Below are 20,804 nucleotides of genomic sequence, written 5' to 3'. Positions count from 1 at the left end.
ATTTTGTTTATTTTGAACAAAATTCTTGCTTAATAATTATGTCAAATCCAGTTGCAAGAAGGGCTACTTTTAAAGGACCGAGATAATCTGTAGAGTCTCTGTAGCAAATTGTGTCTCCTTTAAATTCTTATGTTGTATGTTTTATCCCCAGTGCCTCAGAATGGGACTAGATTTGGAGATAGGTAACTTTAAAGAGGTTATTAATATTCAATGAGACCCTATTAAAGTGGGCTGTAATCAAAGATAACTAGAATCTTTTTTCTACATCCAAATTTATTTTTATTATTATTTTGTATTAAGTCACAAACACATAGATCATCTATACATCGATGCCTTTATGGGGTACAATGTGCTGATTTTATATACAATAAGGAATGCTTACATCAAACTAGTTAGTATAGCCTTTACCTCATTTACTTAATTATTCTGTTAAGACATTTATACTCTATATTTAATAGGTTTGACATGTACCCTTGGAATATGAACCATAAGAATGATCCCACTGTTTACCCTCCTTCCATACAATCTCCTCCTCTAATCCCATCCCCCTCCTCTTCCCTCCTTCATCTTGGGCTATAGTTGTGATTTTTCTTTCTTATGAAAGTGTGAGTGATTATAAGTTGGTTTCATAATAGTACTGAGTACATTGGATACTTTTCTTCCATTCTTGAGACACTTTACTAAGAAGAATATGGTGGAGTTCCATCCATGGTAACATAAAAGAAGTAAAGTCTCCGTATTTTTTAAGGCTCAATAATATTTCATGGTATACATATACCACAATTTATTAATCCATTCATGGGTCGATGGGCACTTGGGCTTCTTCCATAACTTGGAAATTATTAATTGAGCTGCAATGAACAATCTGGTGGAAATATCTTTGTTGTAAAGTGATTTTTGGTCTTTTGGATATACACCTAGTAGAGGAACTGTGGGCCAAATGGCAAGTCTATTTTTAGACCCCTGAGTGCTCTAGAAGAGACAAGGATATAGACACACACAGAAAGAAGACCATGGGAATGCACAGGGAGAAGATACCTATGTAAAATCAACAAGACAGGTTTAAGAAGAAACCCACCTTCTTGACACTTTGGTCTCAGACTTCTAACTTCCAGAACTATGAGATAATTAATTTCTGTTGTTTAACCCAACTGGTGGTATACAGTGTCAGTCAAAAGAAACTATGCAATCCCTAAGAGGGAAATCAAAGAACAAAAATGTGGCACTGACATGTAAATCTATTCAGGAAGAGACTCTCAATGTAATCAGCATGAGAGTTATAACTACATACAAGTTATTTTACCTAGTAGAGTAAGAATAGCTGAGAATGCTTAACTAGATCCATATGAATCATCTTTCAGAACTCTTCATTTTTATGTTTATAAATCAGCATTGTGAAGACAACTTCCAGCTCCAAATTCTGTTGATCTTAGAAAGAAGATGTACTTAACATCAAGCATAGGCTGTCTGATTATCAGAGTGATATATCTTTCCTGATTATTTAAAATTGGCACTATTTTTCATTTCTTGACTGTATGTTAGGGGAAATATAACATTCTTCATCTGGATAGCACTACATTTTGGGATCTGTTAACATGGTCAGCAGTACAAGGAGTACTCTGGTGAATGGTGACCACACAAAGGGAAGGACACACACTCTGATGATAGTGACCACACCACAACAGGAAATTGATTGCATTAGGCCTTTGGTAGAAGTAGTCTGGCCTTGAAAAACACCAGCTTGGTCTTGTCATTGTGACATCACAGCATTTCATAACCTTGGACTATGTAAAATAGTACAATCATTGAAATGATGGAAGAGGTGGCCTAAAATGAATGAGAACAACAGAAGAGTGATAACCTTTGCTATAGCATTTCAATTTAATTTAAATATATAGCATTTCAAAATTTAAGGGAGTGTATCTTTCAGTATAAAAAAGAAACATTGGGTTAACTTTTACCTGTTGGAAATGGAAATACATTTTATTTTGTCTTATATTCACTGAAGTGGAAAATTAGCATGAGGCTATAAAAAGAAAAAAAAAACTCATTGTGATTTAGAATTGAATAAAAGTAATTAATTAGGGAACGTTCTGTTATTTTCAAAGAGATGCACTACAAAAAAAATTAACACTGGAAAATAATTGAAGCAGAAAAGGTCAACAGTACTGATTTCACCGAGAAAATGTTTCAGATCATATAATTTGGAAAAATGCAGTGATCTTCAAATTAGGCAAAGATGAATACTGAATTTTACTTCCTTCAAATTATCATTATAATTTTTTTAAAAAAACTTTCATAAGGAAATTTTTAAATTAAATAAAGATCAATAGATAATATTGGACTATTACTTAGATGAATAGTGATGTTATTACATAAGATATAAATGTTATTCCTTTCATTACTGAACTGTCTGTATGTAACAGAGTAAAGTAACTCTTCATGGGTCATTATGACAGACCAACTTGACTGGGCCTCAGTGCCCAGAAAATTGGTTAAGCATTATTCTGTATTTTTTTTTTTTTTGGTGAAGTTTTCAGATACAATTTATACTTAAAATGGTGGACACTAATTAAACCAGACTGACTTCCCCGGTGTGGTGACTCATGCCTGTAATCCTAGCATTCTAGGAGGTCAAGGCAGGTAGATTGCATGAGCTCAGGAGATCAAGACCAGTTTGAGCCAGAGTGAGAACCTGTATCCAAAAATAGCCAGGCACTGTTGTGGGCAGCTGTAGTCTCAGCTACTTGGGAGGCTAAGGCAGGAGGATTGGTTGACCCAACAGAGTGAGTTTGCTATGATATATGATGCCATGACATTCTACCAAGGGTGACAAATAAGACTCTGTTGCAAGAAATAAACATGTAAGCAGACTGTCCTTCATAATGTGAGTGGACTTCCTCTTATCAGTTGAAAGCCTACACACAATAAAAGGCTGCCATCCCTCAAACAAGAGAGAATTCTCCAGCTATCCACCTAGAGATACTGTCTGCAATATTAACTCTGCCTGGTTTTCCGGAAGACTGCCCTTGGGCATTAAGGGCAACTATTTCCTGAGTCTCTAGGATTGGCCTCCTGCATTAATTTTGGACTTGCCAGGCTTGGACAATCACATAAACCTATTTCCCAAAATGAACCTGCCTCTATCTATCTATCTATCTATCTATCTATCAATCATCCATCCATCCATCTAACCAGCCAGCTATCCACCTCTCTATCTTTATCATCTGTCAGCTATCTCCATACTATTAGTTCTGTTTCCCTGGAGAACTCTGACTAGTAAAGTCACCAAAAATATCTCCCATTATTCTCCTCTGTCTTGATTGGTGTAAAGAATCTGTTTAAGGTACTAGATTAGAGAATATACAGAAATCTGGGAAAAATTTCAGAAATTCTGATGTTAGTTTTCAACGTTATTTTGGTTCCATTCTGTGTAAATAGTTTTTTTCTTATTGTTTTCATGATTTTTTCAGTCTTTATTTTTCAACATTTCAACAATCTTGTGCCTGAGTCTACAAAACTTGTTTGCATTTATATTGCTTGGAGTTAGTTGAGAATTTGGTTATGAACGTAATGTTTTTATGAAATTTGGAAGGTTTTCTGTCATTATGTTTTTCAACTTTGTGTTTCTTTCAATCTCTCTTCTCTTCTATTATTCCCATTACTGATGTACTTAATGGTGTCCCACTTTCTCTGAGGCTATGTTCATTTTCATTCAATCTCTCTTTTTTTTCTCTTTTTCTCAACCAATATGCCTTCAGATTTGCTAATTCTTTTTTTCTGAAAGCTCTCTGAAGTGCTATAATGAGTTCTTCATTTCAATTATTGTACTTTTCATTCAAGAACATCTATTTGATTTTTATTAATATTCTTGATTTAATGAAACAATGTTATACTTTTCTATAATAAACCTGATTTGTTTTAGTTTTTTGAAAATGACAGAAAACCTTCCAAATTTGTAAGTCTTTGTCTGCTAAGCAGGCAACTCAGTCTTTTCAAAGGATGTCTTTGTTGCCTGCTTTTTCCCCCCTGTGTACAGGATATACTTTCCTATCTTTTTGCATGTCTCATAATGCATTGTTTAAAACTTCATATTTTAGATAACATACTGTAGTGATTCTATGGAGTTGCTTAATCTAAAATCTCTTCTGGGGCTTGCTGTTTTCTTGTTTGTTAATTTCATGGCATGGTGAATCTACTTCAGTGAAGCCGATTTTTCCTGCAGTGTGTAGCCTTTGATATCACTACTCAGAGTGTTTAAGCTTGGGCAGGCACACAGCCACCTGGAGTGAGAGTGATTTAGCCCGATTTTCTTACCCTAACCTCTTTGTCAAATGTAGCTGATATACCTTTATCATATGGCACCCAACTATTAGCATCTTCTATTTGCCAACTAAAAACAAAAATAATATTTTTACCAATGTCCTGGGCATAAATTATTTTATGGACTATTTAATTAAATTCACACTTTTTGTAGGTGTAGTCATTGAGTCCAGTCTTAAGTCTTGTATTGATGCCATGAAGATTCTTTTAAGCTGTGTCTTTACATGCTTCTTTCTTTTAACATTTAAGGGGTTGATGATTTAGCTTATTGATATTACATAGCTACCAAATTCCTCATGGTTTCTCCCCACAAAAATCCATATAGTTATGGCTGCACCCTTAGGCTTGACTTTCTCACAATAATGTCCAGTTTTTTAGAGAGGACAACAGATCTGTTTTCCCCTACTACAGATCTGAAGCTGGTGACAGGAATAGTGGCTCACTTCTCTCAAAGTGATAGCCCTTCATTATAGATGGGCCACTGAGTCTCATCCTCTGGACTTGCTTCTGTTAGCACACAACATAACTCTGATTAATGAGCCAGGGCACAGGTTATGGAGGCCAATGTTTCTTGTCTTGCCTTGGTAGACTCACCCTGATAACATGTCCTGGGTGGAAAAGAGAACCCAAACCTGTTAGCTGATCTTGCTTGGGGGAGATATTCTGCCATGTGACAACTTGGAGGATGGAAGCCACATGAGAAATGTCAGTAGCTTTCCCATCCTAGGGAGATACCATGACCTTAAACTGAGACATGGTAGGGGAGAAGAAACTCTTTTTCCTTGGTTAACAATAGTAAGAAATAGAGACTGCAAGGTCTAAACTGGAAAAGGAAATGGGGAATAGCAGATCATGAAACAAATTTACAAGACTTTTGCACTTCTTATCATGATTTAGATTTTCTTAACTAGATGTTTCTTAATTTGTTGTTTGTCCTGAGAGAAGAGCCTTTAATTTTTAGGACAGTTTTCAATATATATGGTTGTTCTCCTAGGAAGAGCTCTAGAATACAGAGGCAAAATAAAAAATTCTGAGACATCCAGGCACAGCTTAAAGTGTTATTGCTCAGTTAAAAAAATAATTCCCCGTGGTTCATCACCCACCCAAATGCTCCTGGTATGTCAATCTCAGATACATAAAGGCACAGGTGGACTGAAATGCACTATATTCTACTAACCACATAGCTCAACACAGACGCAGACACAGAACAACACTTTTTATGCATTTTTATAAACAATGTAGGCAATAAGGAATAAGAAATCCCATCAGGGTATCAGAATTTTGAACATTATATTATGAAGGAACATAATTATATAAATATAAACATATATTGTATTTATATTTGTATTATGGCCAATGTTCAGTGCCAAAGTTCTATATATCCTTGGACATAATCAAAGAGCCAGCTCAGGGCTGAGCATGGTTCCTCACGCCTTTAATCTGAGTACTCTAGGATGCTGAGATGGCTGGATTGCTTGTGCTTAGGAGTTTGAGACCAGTTAGAGCAAGAGCAAGATTCAATCTCTACCAAAAATAGAAAAATTACCCAGACCTTATAGAAGGTACCTATAGTACCAGCTACTTAGGAGGCTGAGGCAGAAGGATCGCTTAAATACAGAAGTTGGAGGTTTGTGTGAGGTAGGTTGACTATGGCACTTTAGCCTGGGATAACAGAGTGAGACTCTGTGTCCAAAAAGAAAAAAAAGCCAGTTCAATTACCTGAAAATTAATTCTAATCTTACACATGATGTTATATAAAGAGAATTTGTAGAGATGGAATTACTTCTACTGTATTAGAAATAGAATCAGTACATAATAGCACATTTATATTTATTTATTTTTCCCTTTCCATTTTTTAGTTTAAAGTGATTCATTACTACCTCTAAATGAGTTGGAAGAAAGCAAATAGATTGGAGACTATCAGGGAATTTTCATTACTGAATAATGGATGACACTAGTACCTAAACAAAGTAAATGTTAGGTTCTCATTCCTTTGTGTTACATTAAAAATAATGTCATGGAACTTAGGAGAAAGATGGCTGACCACAGATATCATTTACTGACTGCCCTCAGGGGAAGGAAAGGTTTTAGATAAAGTAAGGACACATCTTAGATGTACATCATGGGAATAAGTACTAGAGCTTGCTGAGGACCTCAGAGAGAAAAGCTGTGAAGCAGAGAAGGAAGACGAAAAGAGAAAAAAAAAAATAGTACCAGTGAGTATCCAATACAGAGAGTGAAAGGGTGATCAGCTCACTGTCAAGTTACTTAGAAGTTTTCCCCCAATGAACTTCAGCACCACTGCAACCATTAAACTATAGGGAGAACTTTGTGTGACCACAGAAAGGGGACATTGTCTGTGGGGTTCCCTTAACAAGAAAGTGACCTGAGAGGCTGAAGAGCCAGCTTCTTCCATTTGGACAGACCCTGTTCTTTCCTGCCTCTCTCCCACCCACTGCAATGAAGTATGAGACAAGCAGTATGAGACAAGAGTTTGGAGGGTGCTGCCTCTTTCCAGTTGTCATATCCTCCATTCTGAGGTTTGTGCAAAGAGCAAATCCCAAAGTTTTCCCTTGAGGAACACAGTGAACTTGGGGTGTCTGATCTGGGAGCTTCTTACTCACTGGATTTCCAGGAGCTAGTGTGTCTGATATGTAGTCCAGATCCCATGACCCCGGGACGTTAGTGGGGCACTAGGGGGCACAGGAGGAAGATTTGGGAGCTGGACTTGGAAGGTAAGGGAGTTCAGGTGGGCAGAGCTGACTGGAGAATACAGTGGGGAGGGGGCCTGAGACACGGTGATCTGGTGGAGCACCCATCTGTCCCATGGGAAAGCCATACTGTTGAATTATGGCCAGTTCTCCAGCAGGAAGTATCCTACCCCATGGTGCTATAGCAATTATGTACAGTGTGTTCATGCACTCATTTGCAACTGAGGGTAGAGATAAAACAAGAGGGTTGGAAGTCACTCCTGATAGTTAGCTGGGGAATTGTGGGTCCCTCAACATGAGCAGCTCTCCTAGTTTGGAGAGATGCCTCAATCGTCCTCCCAGCAGCTTTCCATAGTGTCCAGGAAAACAAACTTGGAACCCTGCCAAGGATCAAAGCTATACTACTGGACTAAGGTGAGTTTCCAGTGGGGGAGATTCCAGCTAGCAGAGCCCTAGCAACCAAGTGTGGTATAACCAGACACCAGAGGGCAGAAGTAATACAGGAAGGGCAGAACTCATTTCCAACAGCCAGTTGAGAAATTACAACCCTTTCCTAATGAGTAGTCATCTTGGTTCAGAAAGCATGTCTAGACCCTCCTCCCAGAAGCACCCCCTTTCAGCAGGGAAATGATCTTTTAGCCCTGCTAGAGCTTTGCAAAGCTTTCCACAGTTGCCCAAGCAAACCACTCTCAGCCTTCTTCCTTCACCCACCTCTGCTATGGTGAAAAAACAACCAACTACCTGGGAACTACAGGACCCCTTCCAAAGCTGGGGGCATTCAGGCACTCCTCCTGAGGGACTAGAGCTTATTACAGGGGCAAAAAAACTTCTTTGCAGCTGCTTCTTTCCTTCAAGCAACAACTACTGATAGGAAGAAAAACTCTATGGCTCAATTCAGTATTTACCAACTCCATCAAATAGGTGTGGTTGATTCTCATTCATAAGCATCACCAATAATCTTGCAGATTAAGCTGGGAATCCCAGTACAGTTTACACTGATGGAAATAGGTGAAGACAGTAGGATAGAAGCAACTCAGAGAGACACTGATTTCTGAAAAGAAATAAAAGCTATAGTAAGCTTGATCTGTGAGGGTTCTGCCTCTTCTCCTGAAGACCTCTAGTCTCATCATGGAGCTGCTCAGTGTCTATGCAGACACATTACACTGAAGAGCAGGTGCGTCAGAGATCTGGTGCCTGTCAATCCCAGGTTCCTGCAAGCAATACCATCTTGGTTGCTCTGGTGCAGAACCAGGTCTTCTTATTACCAAGCCTTCCACAGGTAGACTTTGCATCACCCTCACTGGACTGGGGAAGGAAGAGACATTCCCTTTTGTCATGCTCTATGAGTGGGTATCAAGCATGTCTCCTACCCAGTGTGGTTGATGAACAAAGGAGGAGCCTTAGACACCTCAGGCACCCCTAGGGAATCCTGGGTAAACTGCCGTAATAGTTCTTACATATGGGGGAGAACCTTGACTGAGTAGCAGCTCTGGCCCACCTATGTGGAACCTGGGTCACTGACACAAACTACTACCTGCATAATTGGGCACCAGTGGTCCCTATGATGATGAAAACACCTGCCATATGAGAGGATCTGCTCCCAAAATTCCAACAGCCTCTGAAGGTATCACTGTGCCTCAGTCCCATGCTCTTCCCTTGTAACTCCAGGGGCCCTGCTGTGCCAAAATCTCCACCCCCAATACTCCAGAGTTGTAGCTGGACACTAAGCACCACCACTGAGAGTCCACCACTACTACTGGGCTGGCAGAACATTCCCAAGTCCCAATAATTTGCTCTGGAAACCCCAGCCCTGAGAAGCCATCACTCCTAGACTTGGTTGAAGAGTCCCCAGCAAAGGGGAGAGGTGTCCTGCAATCCTCTTTACCCAGAGCTGAAAGAAGAGGCTGATGAGAAAGCAGATGAAAAGGACCCTAACAACATGAAAAAAATAGTTTGACACACTCAAGGGAACATACTGGGACTATAGTAGTGAACTCTACACACAAGGAAATTGCCAAATGGCAGAAATGGAATTCAGGATTAAAGGAATATAAATTCAATGGAATTAAGGCGGAAATTGAAAACCAACAAAAAAAATAGTAATCCAGGAAATGAAGGAAAAATGAAAAATCAGGAGAAAACTAAACAAAATATGAAAGGATATAAAAGAACTTGAAGAAATAAAAAATTTAGTGAATTTCAAAACATAGGAGAAAGCTTTGACAATAGGCTAAACTAAGGAAAAGAAAGAATTTCAGAGTTTGAAGAAAAGTACATCAAGATAACCCAGTCATTCAAGAAGCAGAGAAGAGTATAAAAAAGTTTGAGTAATCACTGACAGAGAGATGTAACTCACCAGAAAAACTCATCAGATTAACTCATCAGGAAACTCATCAGGAAAACTCATCACATTAACCGCAGACTTCTCAGTTAAAACCTTATAGGCCAGAAAAGATTGGGTTCCCAAATCTATTTAAATGGAGTAACTTTCATTCTAGAATTTTGAATTCTGCAGAACAAACTTTCACAATTTATGGAGAAATTGAGTCTTTCTCAGACAAGCAGACACTGAGGGTCACCAGTACAAAATCAACTGTAAAATCTCCAAAAATCACAATTCATAAAACAATAGAACAAGGCGTAAAACTAAGCAATAAGGGACTACTCAACAGGATGAACAAACATTCCACACATCAATACTGTCAATCAATGTCATGAGACTCAGTGATCCTCTCAAAAGAAGTAAAGGGGTGGAATGGATGAAAACACACAACCCAAGCATCTGCTATCAACAGAAAACACACCTAAATCACAAAGACACACACAAATGCAATATGAAAGGATGGCAAAAAATATTTTGCAGAAATAGAAATCAAAGGACAGCAGTTGATGCCATTCTCATATGCGATACAATTGATTTTACTACAAGAAAAGATGAAGACAAACAGGTTAATAATATGATGGTAAAGGGAGTAGTTAAACAAGAAGGCATAACAATTGTTCCCAAACCCAGGATGTAAATTCAACTTAAGCTAAGAAAAGAAATAAATAGTACCATCAAAATTTCTGGGAATCTCAAATTCCCACTTGCAGAGGTCAACAAGTCACCAAGGCAAAAAATAAACAATGGATGTAAATCAAACTCTAAATCACACATTTAGAGAACTTTCTGCCCCCAAAGTATGGAATGCACATTCTTCTCAGTGGCACGTGGGATATTTTCTAAGATTGATCATATCTTAGGCCACAAAGCAAATATAACAAATTCCATCTATCTGTCTATCTAAATCATATCATGTACCTTCTCAGACCATGGCAGAATAAAGTAAGCAATCAATGACGAGAAAAAGAGTCAAGCCTACATAAAGTCAAACCTCCTACTGAACTATTATTTAGTCACAGACGAAATAAAAATGGAAATTTAAAGATTCTTTGAACTTACCAACAAAGGGGACACAACTAACAAAATGTATGGGAAAAGTCAAAGCATTCCTCAGGAAAAAATTCGTAGCCTAAATGCCTACATTAAAAAGACAGAAAGATCACAAAGTATTAACCTACTGCCATAACTCAAGGAAACAGAACAGGAAGAGGAAACAAAACCTAAAGCCAATTGAAGAAAATAGATACTAAATTCAGAGCAGAACTAAATGAAATGGAAAAGAAAATGATACAGAAGATCAATGAAATAAAGTTTTCTCATTGAAAAGATAACAAAATGGGTAAACCTCTTGCTAGGTTAATCAATAATAGAAAAGACTCAAATAAAAATCAGAAATATCAAAAAAGCAATATTACAACCAGAAATACAAAACATCATCCATGAAAACCACATAAACCTCTGTGCATACAAACCAGAGAAGGTAGAGAAATTGGGCAAGTTCCTGAAAACACACAAGCTCGTAAGACACGACCAAGAAGAAAGAGACTGATCCCAGACAGTGAGATCAAAGCAGTAATAAAGAATCTCCGCAAAAGGACAAAAATGCCCTGGACCAGAAGGATTTGCAGCCAAATTCTATCAGACCTATAAAAAAGACCTGGTGCCCATAACAAAGAAATAATTCCAGAGTATCGAAGAGGGATGTCTCTCAAACTCATTCTATGAAGCCAGTATCATCTTGATACCAAAGTCAGGAAAGGACTCAGCAAAAAAAGAAAACTACAGATCAATTCTCCTTCTTGCCCAATGCCATCGTTTGGAGGGCATTTATGTGGGAGCCTTTTCTGATCTTTCAACTTATTGCAAAAACAGCACCACGCAAGGTAGGAGGAAAGGGAATTGTTTTGTTTTGGGAGGACAGGCGCCAAGCAGCGGCACTCTCCTCAATGGTTCAACAACTAAAGATGGCCTTGGCACCAGCCATATGCTCAGGCACCAGATCCAGCCGTACTTGCACTTGTGTCTCTAGTCACTGGTCTGCTATCTGCCTGTGCGCCTTGCCGGGGGCCGGCAGCAGAGTAGGGAGCCCTCAGATGTCTGGGAGTCCTAGCCAGGCGGGTTGGAGCCACCTGCCACCCAGCAGCTCCCACGACCTACCCAAGGGAACCAACAGGGATCCTGCCAAGGAAGCCATGTCCAGCTGCATAAAATAAAAATAATTTTGAATCCGTAATGCTATAAAATGTTTATGATAAAAACCTAAAGCACCATTAAAATACATATATCTAATATAATTCTACTACGAAACTTTTTTTTTCAATTTCAAAATATTGTGAGGGTACAAATGGTTTAGGTAAAATGGATGGACTTATAATGCTTGAGTCCTGAAACAGGTGTGCCCATCACTCAGGTAGTTTCATAGTACCCATTAAGTAGATTTGTATGTGCCCCCTTCCTCCCCTTCCCCCTTGGTTGAATTTCACTGAGTTTTACTTCCCTTTCTGGTCTTGCTTTCTCATTGGTTAGTTTCAATTTAATTGCAAGCATATATGATATTTGTTTTTATGCTTTTTAGATACTTCAGTTAGGAAATTGGCCTCCAGTTCCCTCCAAATCACTGCAAAGGGCAGTATTCATCCCTTTTTCTGGCTGTGCAATATTTCATGGTGCACATATACCACATTTTGTTAATATGCTCATGAATTGATAGTCACCTCAGCCGATTGTACATTTTTGTAGTATTCAGCAATATTGCATTTGTAATTTAGGTAGTACATTTTGGGGGGCATAATATTATTGGACACTCAATAGACAACAGTGTATTGCAAACATAACTTTTATGAACTAGAAAATTAAAAGAATCTGTATGACTAGCTTTTGTGTGATATTCCCTTTATTGCAACAATCAAGAACCAAGTCCACTACGTATATATCTCTGAGGTATGGCTCTCCTAGAGAAAAAATTTTGATATTAATGAATTATGGTGCTAATTGAGGATTAATGTATGTTATTTAATAGCACATGTACAATTATCCTAGCAATATGCATATTTATGCTAGAAAGGCTAAAAAATTTGTGATCGCTTAATTTGAAGTGGAGAATGTGTTGTGTCCTTATGGATAGGCAATTAACGTACTAAATGGTAAAGAAAATACTTTTAATTGTCTAACATTACCACTATTAACTTGAGTACACCATAATTTCTATATGTAAAAACATAGGTGCTCAATAATTTTATAGTAAAAATAAAAAATCTACATGGATAGTTACTTGGAGGACCACTCTTTTAAATGTGAATCAATTCTACAAGATAAAGAGCATTCAACAACTAAAGACTACATTCTGAAAGGATGTTATTTTGACATAATTCATTTATTACATGTTAGAATTATTGTGTGGCTCCAGTGGCCCAACCTCATATCAAGGTTTAAAAGGCATTAATTCTATATTTCTTATTCCGTTAGCTATTTCCATTTACTTTGAATCTTTCACAAAAATTAATTTCTGCTTTGTCTGATAGAATTAAATTATCTCAACCAGTATTAAATAAAAATCTCATATAATAATTTATTTTAAAATTAATTTTAGATTCCCTTGAAGTCTTGAGAGTTTTCTCCAGTAGCATATAATTTGGGGATTAAAAAACATTTTTTTGTACTATACCTCCCTCTCTGCCCGCCTAGTGCCAAAATTAGGAGAGGGCCCAGATTATCTGTTCGGTCAGCCCTTTCTTCTTGCACTGTTCTCTGCAGTGCCCACCATCCTACCCTACTTGTTTCTACATGTTCTTACATTGTTTTTCCAAAGGACAAGTATTATTATCATTAATAATAGTAGTAGTATTGGTGCCTGATTTCTGTCCTGAGACTTCATCATTGGATATTAAGGCATCACATAGATATTTATACAAAGCAATATCTCTTAATAAAAGTGTCATTGCAGGTATCATAAGGTGTTTTAAAGATTTTATATGCATTGACTTATAAGAATAAAAATTACATGCGTCTTAGAAGTTTTAAATTTGTCAGAGCCTCCCACTATCTTTTGAATGAAAATATATCAGTGCATGATTATTCAAGGATAGGGTTAATCTTCATAATCTTTAGAACGAGGGTCTGTTAAACCAAAATTGACAAAGCAGAAAAACCCTAAAGTTTCTTTATACGTATAAAATTATTTATATCCTTCTGTGATTTAGGAGATGTGGAAAAATGTATATCTAAGTACACAATTATAAGTATAATGTCACACTTTATAACATCACAAATGCACATTTATAGACCTGAATTAAAGCATTTTCAATGATTTATAAAAATCTGAGGCCACAGCATTAGCATCTATGTATTTCTCTTTACTCATCTGGAGTTGAAGAAATGAGAATTGGTCAATGGAAAAAATTATCTATTGATTGCTCAACAAGTGCATCTTCTTATTATAATAAGTATTCTCTTTCCCTTCTGGGTGTTAATGAATTGGAAAATCAGTTAAGGCATATAGTAATTAAATGGAAGTTTAAGTATGAGTTTGATACTTTCTGATTAAAATAGGGATATACTTCCAAGTGTTTTAATTTTATTCAATATTATTATCATTTATGTACCATATTAAGATTTTTATCATTACTTACTTTTAGTGGATATGTTTAATGTGTATATATTCATATTCATATATAAACATATAATGATATATACTTAAATATAATTAATAAATCATGTGAGCTTTTCATTTCATTCCTCTGTTTATTCATATGACCCATGATATCATCTTGGAATGTTTTATAATGATATGTGTATTTTGTGATTGTATCATAATTCATATTGGTTTTGTAAACTCACTTTAAACTAATCTTTGATACTTTAAACCATCTTTGATATCTTTATTATAGAATCAACAGTGTAATTTGTGTACTATACAACTCTCCCAAATATGTATTCTTTAGTCTACCGATAAAGCATCCCAGTAATTTAAAGATATTAATAACATACAAATATTTGGAAAGAGAACTGTACACTTTCTAGATATATTATGGAAGATTTAAATGTAGATTTCTCTCCTTATTCTTGTTTTATTTTTATAAATGCATTTGATAAAATTTCCATTGACCTTGCCAGTTTTTTTTAGATGGTTGTACCGAGTTACTGTTCGTGAAAGAAGTGCTAAGAGATGGATGGAGAGTCCTCTGGTGATATCATTAAAGCCAAATTGGCTAAAAGTATAATAGTAAGAGAAGATCATGAATAGTGATGACATTGAGCCTGGGTTAATCTGGAAGCCAATGCCTAGCTTCATATATTGAAGGATGAGGATGAGAAGGAGCCATAGGTTAAAAAGAGTGGGATGAAAGGAAGGCATATTTTCAATAATGAGTCTGTTTAATAATTAGGAAGTGATACTGTTAATTATCTTCTGGAAATCCACTTTAGTGCGGTTTTGGTATATTGCAGGAGATTAAAGGTAGTTGTTTAAATTGGAGATAAACCTCTTCATTAAAATACCAAATATAGGAAAATCATAGCTACAGACTATTATTTTAGTTTTAATAGCTTTTGCTGTAGAAAATAAAAGTTTTTTTTTTAAGTGGAATAAATGGTCAATGGTCCTCTTTGAATTAAATAATGATAAATAATTAAACCTATTTTATGGGAAAAATACTTAATTGCTCTCATTTAAATTTATGTGATGACTTCAATGATATGATAAGTTTGTAATAGCGTCCTTAGTGTCTTGTAATGTTTAATAAGCAGCATAAGTTAATATTAAAAAAATGCCTTACTTGGGCAGCACCTGTGGCTCAAAGGAGTAGAGTGCCAGCCCCATATGCTGGAGGTGGTAGGTTCAAACCCAGCCCTGGCCAAATACTGCAAAAAAAAAAAAAAGAAAAAAAAAAAAAGCCTCACTGTTTTTAATCAAAGTTCAGAAAAAATTTTGGATAAAAGTTTCAATTTAGTAAATTATGATTTCTCCCTTTATAATAAAATAAATACAATATATTAATAATTTAATATCTCCAGAAAATATATTTTAAGTAGTAAAATCAGTTAAAATGTTTATATTTAATTGAGGTTGTGACAAGGTTGTGACAATATGATTGTAATAGAGCACTCTGGTATTTAATAGTGTATCAGTTTAGAAATATTAGATTCATATTTAGGATGGTGAAATATTTGTTTATAGTTCGGTTTATAAAAATGAATTATAGAATTTGAACTTTTAGAAATTGCATAAAAAGGTTCTGCACAAGAACAGAAAAGCGAGTATCCAATGTACTCAATACTAATATGAAGCCAGTAGGCAAACTAATACATGCCCACGGGAGAGAAAAACTCAATTTAATTCAAGGTGGGGGAGGAGGAAGAGTGGAGAGAGAAGGAGGGACACGATTGGTGTGCTCCCACCTAATCGGCACAAGGTACGGTTATACAGCACACCTCCTGGGTGTGGGACACAAGGACAACAGGGACTTCACCTAACAAACTCAAACATTGTAACCTAATCATTCCTACCTTCATATTAAACTGAAATTAAAAAAGAGAGAGAGAAAAGAAAATGTTCTGCCTCTGAGTTTCTTCCTGCAGCTCCACATATTTTGTGACTGACTTAATGTATACTGTGTTCATTACATTATACATGAGTGTTATATACTATCTGTGTATGTATGTATAATAAAGTACTATTTTATAAAGGCCAAATCTCTACTGTTGTTAACAGAGCATAGTGGTGATGTGTCATATATGGTTATAGAAAACTAGGTAGTTATACCACTTTGAAAATACATTTGTTCAGCTTTTACCTGGTTTTAGTCTCTAATTGGTTGTTTTAGAAGGATTTTTTTTTTTTTTTTTTTTTTTTTTTTGAGACAGAGTCTCAAGCTGTCTCTACCCATGGCTGGGTAGAGAGCCATGGTGTCACAGCTCACAGCAACCTCAAACTTTTGGGATTAAGTGATTCTCTTGCCTCAGCCTCCCAAGTAGATGGGACTACAGGTGCCCGCTTCAATGCCTGGCTATTTTTCTTATTGTTTTTGTAGCAGTTGTCATTGTTTAGCTGTCCCAGGCTGCGTTTGAACCCGCCAGCTTCGGTGTATGTGGCTGGCTCCCTACCCACTGAGCTATGGGCACCGCCCAGATTTCTATAATCTTTGTAAAATCTAGCTGCCAATATTTCTGGGAAACTCTGAACAATTCTTATTACAAAATAAAAATGCGCATTTCTACCAGAGCTCCCAGTACTTCACTAGCCAAAAGCCAACAATATCATTTTTGCTTCCTAGGTGGGAAAGCAACTCCTTGCTGGTGGCTGACAATTAGGGAAGCCATGATTTTCCTCTGGGAATAGCAGTTGCTTAACCACACTGCTACTGTTCTTACCCTTTGTCTTCAGGTCTGACATCTATGGGGAAGTGCATGTGTGTTTATGTGTGTGTGGTATATGCACGCGTGTTGCCAGGTGTGCTCTGGTGTGGTGGAAGGGCAGTCTACTAATACCGCCTCTTATTTGGAATTCATTAAAGGGACCCAGTGCTCTTACATTATGTGTTCAGTATTTGCATATCTTCCCTTGTGCTTTTGTTTTTTATACCCTTCTCTCTCTCTCTCTCTCTCTCTCTCTCACATACACGTTCAGTACAATTCAGAAATATCCTCATACTATGTTATGAACATAAATTTGAATTGCAAAAATTGACAAACCTAAAGAAAAAAATACATATATATATATACATCACATTTTAGATATTAAGTATCCCATAGGTCAAAGTGACCCAACATAAAAGAAACCTCTTCCTATTGTAAATTCTTTCAGTAAACTATTAGATTCCCCAAGTTACAAGATCTAAATTTGGAGATAATTATCCTGGGCCATTTGCTTTACATTCACTATCTGATTTTAAATGCACTACTTAATCAGATGTAAACAAAACAAAACAAAAGTGATATTGTTCCATGAAGGACTCTAATTTTTCAAGGTCATATATCTAATAGGTAATTTAAATATAGGTACCAGATTTCAAAGTCTCTGCTTTTCCCGTAATTGCAGGTTACTTCCCTTTAGAAAATCGATCTAATGACCAGGTTTCTGCAAAATCTGCATTCAATTAAATTATGAAAAATATTACCTGAACTTAAGAAAAAAGATTAATTTTCATGTTAAGAATTAAATTAAATTGACCATCTTATGGATAATAAGATTACCTGCAAAACGAAGAATGAAATGCTATCAACTATTTATAATAGAAAGTTTAATAACTAATTGTTGCCTTTGGTAAGAAGTAGATTTGAAAACTCACTTGAATATTGTCAAACTTTTTGTCAGATTAATCCTATCTATTCACACAATGTGATATATATTATCTGGTTTGGATGAAACAGAAAGAAAATTTGTAAAAAAAAAACATTTTTAATCTTCTCTTAAACCCTAAACCATTTGAAAAAGTATCTTTAATATAATTGTGTCATTAAATCACAAAAATGGAAATTACGTTAACAGCAGGATGTTATCTTTTATTGAGGGCAAACAGCAGGGTTGCTGCTAATGAGAACATCATCAATTTATCAGCAAAAGGTCAGCTTAAAGAGCTCTTTACCCAACTTCTCCCTAAGTAGTTTTTTTTTTCTTTGAAGGCATACGGCACTGCTGCTAGACACATGTGTATGTGACTATAATATTATGAATCGTTCTCTATTATGACCAAAAATATATAATTGCAAGATATACATTGAGCAGGACATGTTACTCAGAACTTAATTTCCTTCCTTATAAAGAATATTAGAGTAATTATAGTGATGTTTTGTTGCCAATCCTATTTTTTAACCATTATCCAATCATCTGTTGATGGAAACTTAGGTTGATTCCATTTCTTTGCTGACTATTATTATCTTCTTTTAAAAATGAAAATATCTAAAAATGATTAGAGATCAAAAAAGATAAGATAGATGAGGGAAAAGTGAAAAAATGCTCTTGGTGAAGAAATCACCATGAGCAAAATAACAGCAAGAGGGGCCGACTGATGTACATCTAATATGATTGGTGGTGGTTTGTGCTTTTTAAAATTTCAGATTAGTAGGAGGGTACACACAATTAGGTTACACTGTTTGCATTTGTAATGATGTCTGAGTTGCAGTTTTGTCCTTCCCCCAGGAAGTGTGTCATAAACCTGAACATAGTACCCATTGGGGGAAAACTATCCAACCCACCCTAGCACCCTTCTGGAATTAAATTGAGTTTTACTCTCATGTAGGCCTGTAGTTGTTAATCTACTAGTTAATATGAAATACATCCCTAATCATCAGAGAAATGTACTTTTTTTTATATATGCTTGAGTGTTTTGGAAACGAAGGTATTGGCATGTAAATATGGAGTGTAGAATAAATATGTTTGTATTTACATACACAAATATTTAATTTTGGGTTTTTTCTTTTTTTTGGAATGTATCTTTATTTTAAAAATAGAGGCTCAGTACCTATGGCTCAAGTGGCTAAGGCCCCAGCCACATACACCTAAGGTGGTCAGTTCAAATCCAGCCCAGGCCCACCAAAACAACAAGGACGGCTGCAACCAAAATATAGCTGGGTGTTGTGGTTGGCACCTGTGGTCCCAGCTACTTGGGAGGCTGAGGCAGGAGACTGCCTTGAGCCCAGGAGTTGGAGGTTGCTATGAGCTGAGATGCCAGAGCACTCTACCCAGGGGGATAGCTTGAGGCTCTGTCTCAAAAAAAAAAAAAATAGAGAGGGGTCAGAGTGGAGCAAGATGGCCAAATAGAGACCTCCGTGATCATCACTCTGCATGAATACCAAACTCAACAGCTACCCACGCAAGCAAGCATCATCAGAAGAAATGAAAGTCAGGTGGATGATCATATTATCCTGTTTTAACATTGTATCAAGGAAATACTCACTGAACAGGGCAGAAAAGACAATCTTGTATTGCCTGTGTCACCCTTCTTCCAACCTCCATCAGTGTTACACCAGCAGGCCAGCTGGAGAGAGAACATGTACACAGGGGAGGGAGCATGAAGGAATTTTGAAACATTATTGAATCTCAGGGCCATCTTGGCACAGGGGTATAAAGCACAATGCAGAATAATTGTGTTGGTGCCTAAAGAGGGAGCATTTAGATTAGCCTGGCCAGAGGAAAATCTCCTGACTGAAATCTGAGTTCCAGGTATCTCATCACTGACTGAAAAAGGAAGCCTGGGTCTGGTTAAATTAGTAAGGTAGTTGGGCTGCAAAAACTAATCCTTGGGCACCTCCTGTAGCTATACTGGCCCAGAATCAGGGGAATCCAGGTGCATATGGTCCAATGAGATACCAGCAGCAGCAGCCAAGCCTGTGTCACCCTCCCCAACTCTAGGCAGTCCAGGGGATGGATAGTCTTTGTCCACTTGGGGAAAGGAAAGGAAGCACTCAAAGAACTCTGTGGAGTTTTGTTTGTTTGTTTGTTTGTTTTTGTATAGAAAGAGGGATTTGTTATTGGTAGGTGCAAATGATAGGCAACACAGTATAAGTTCTCATGAGTTCAGGGCCCACCACTTGTCCATATGGGCCACAACTGGGGATGTATTTGACCCTACAGCCATTCGAGATCAGTTGCTTCTCAGCCATCATGTCTTCAAATTCATCTGAGTTAAATTTGGTAAAACCCCCTTCTTGGAGATGTGAATCTTCTGACGGCCAGGAAACTTGAACTTGGTCCTGTGAAGGGCCCCAATCACATGCTCCTTTTTCTATAGTTTGGTGCAGATGGACGCAATGACTTGGCCAATGTGAACCCTGGCCATAGTGCCCTGGGGCTCTCCACAGTCACCACGCATATCGTACCCGTCTGAAGCCTAGATTGGAGCCAGCACAAGGTCTAACACATGAACATGGATTGGAAAGGAATGTCTCCAAGATCCCTTAGAGCTACCTATACAAGCAACAGGCTGCATACACTATCAAGGAGGTTACTGTTTGCAGCCATTGCACACAAGGTCCCCATGAGGAAAGGACCATAGTTGGCTTAATTAGCTTTGGGCAGAGAATTTTGTTTTGCAATTTGCGTATCATCTCAGACACTATAAAATAAAATATCAAACATTGTCTTGGAGTGCCTGAGTGTAGGCCTTGACTCCTGGATGGTATTTCTGGACCCACACTAGAAACATGCTTCCCTGAAGGGAAAGATTCAGCCCTGGCATACTACCCACATCCTGACTAAAGGGCCCCTGTGTGTTGAATAAACATTGGAGGTAGCCAGGAAACAGTTACCATGGGCTTTGAGTCACATTAGGCCAGCTTCATCTGTGACTTGGTGCTGGAAGCCAGGAGGGAGAGCCTACATCATTCCTCTAGCAGCCAAGCTCAGAGAGTGAGGGAAGAGAGTGAGAAATTTTGCTTGATAATCCAGGAAA

The 20,804-nt window shown here is 37.2% G+C and overlaps 1 non-coding gene across 1 annotated transcript; it reads right to left on the bottom strand.

Annotated features, from left to right (window-relative positions):
• Positions 1-20,292: 20,292 nt before the first annotated feature.
• On the bottom strand, positions 20,293-20,427 carry LOC111723280. Its single transcript, XR_002771853.1, has one exon. It is a non-coding gene; the product is annotated as a small nucleolar RNA SNORA70 (small nucleolar RNA).
• Between the last annotated feature and the right edge of the window lie 377 nt (positions 20,428-20,804).

Source organism: Otolemur garnettii, unplaced genomic scaffold (genome assembly GCF_000181295.1).
Source record: "Otolemur garnettii isolate 467f Iridium unplaced genomic scaffold, OtoGar3 scaffold00009, whole genome shotgun sequence".
In the NCBI taxonomy this organism is placed as follows: Eukaryota; Metazoa; Chordata; class Mammalia; order Primates; family Galagidae; genus Otolemur; species Otolemur garnettii.
The sequence above is the reverse complement of the archived record's forward strand: the minus strand, read 5'-3'. Positions and strand labels throughout refer to the sequence as shown.